Genomic DNA, 865 nt, shown 5'->3' with positions numbered 1-865 from the left:
CAATTTTGAATTTGAATTTTACTACACTCATCAACATTTCTTTCCCTGTAAAACCTACAACTATTTTTCACAGTTTGTAAAACTTTTGAAAGGGAATATTTGGTAAAAAGCCGCGCCTGAAAACGTGTTTTATTTATCCTACGGAAGCTCTCATAGCGCCTGATGGGTAGGCAACATCTCGCCTGCAGCGCGCGCGAGTACCGCGGGCTGGCCTACCCCGAGGTTCGCAGGCGCTCAGCTCCCGTGTCATGTTGCTGGATGAATCTTGAGGGGGTAAAAGGCGGGGCGAACTTCTCTCTCCGCGGATACATTTTTTACTGCGACAAACATGTTTGCACATGTACGATATAATTTTGTAAATTTCCATTTACCTACTCCATGCAGTGTCGTACAGCAGCATCACACTTAAAAGTGCAATACTATGATGCTCTACACTGTTAAAACCTTACAAATAAATGCTTTGCAATTACAAACAAAATGCTTCGCAATTGCAAATGATTTGGATGCTTCGTAATACAAACAAATTTGTTTGTAATACACACCTTTTCCTTTGTAGCTTGCAAAGCATTTGCTTTTCAGCATACAAAGCATTTGAAAAATGCTTCGTACTACAAACAAAATGCTTTGCATTGCAAAGCAGCCAAATGCTCTGCAACCTTACGAACTAATATGTTTGTGGCGATTCAACAGTGTACAGTTTGAAGTGTAGGACCAGGGTGTGTACCGGGTGTAACTGAGAATGCGCAACAGTGTTGCGGGATTGCATACCCGCCAGGGCTGCAGGGGCCATGGCGCCTTACGTGCTAACTGGGTAGGCAAACCCGCAACACTGTTGAGCATTCTCAGTTACACCCGGTACTGCAGT

Source organism: Frankliniella occidentalis, unplaced genomic scaffold (genome assembly GCF_000697945.3).
Source record: "Frankliniella occidentalis isolate FOCC.00 unplaced genomic scaffold, Focc_3.1 Scaffold37, whole genome shotgun sequence".
NCBI lineage: Eukaryota > Metazoa > Arthropoda > Insecta > Thysanoptera > Thripidae > Frankliniella > Frankliniella occidentalis.
This window is presented reverse-complemented; position numbering follows the sequence as displayed.